This window comes from Propithecus coquereli, unplaced genomic scaffold (assembly GCF_000956105.1).
Source record: "Propithecus coquereli isolate 6110/MARCELLA unplaced genomic scaffold, Pcoq_1.0 Scaffold523, whole genome shotgun sequence".
Classification (NCBI taxonomy): Eukaryota; Metazoa; Chordata; class Mammalia; order Primates; family Indriidae; genus Propithecus; species Propithecus coquereli.
In genome coordinates, this window is record NW_012151097.1 from 231683 (window position 1) to 232254 (window position 572).

Consider the following 572-nt stretch of genomic DNA (forward strand, 5'->3'; position numbering starts at 1 on the left):
CTATCCAACTACGGAACTCTGAAGGACAATGTGAATTATGACTCAAAGTAATTCCAACCACGGTTCCAGGAAGCTGGGAAATTGGTCAAAACCATTCTGTCAGTCATTAATTGAAGGCTGCTTTCAGAAAGGGGGCGGAAAGAATGCATTAATTCCTAGCATGTTCCATCTACTCTGTCTTTGAGTCTAGCAGATTCTAGCAGCAAAAGGGAACACTCAGTTGAAGGTTATGGATAGAAAGCAGACCCAAGAATGGTGAAAGCCAAGGAGATATGGATATGTTGCTGATAGCATCTGCTAAAATGTCTTTTTTCAAATACCTTATGTATTTGTATTTCCTTTCTAACTTGGTGCATTATTTAGGGTCCTTCAGGAAACAGATGACACATTCAAAGGGGATAATTAAAGAGAGTTTAACAAAATGACTATTTATAAATATGTGAGCAGCTTTCAAGAATTTTGCAAGTTACAAGAAAGCTAGATGGACTAAAGCTATTTCCATTGCCTGAAGGAGCAAGGGTAAGGAGCAGACCCTTGACCCTATAAGATCTGTAACTCTTGTGGCGTAGCCA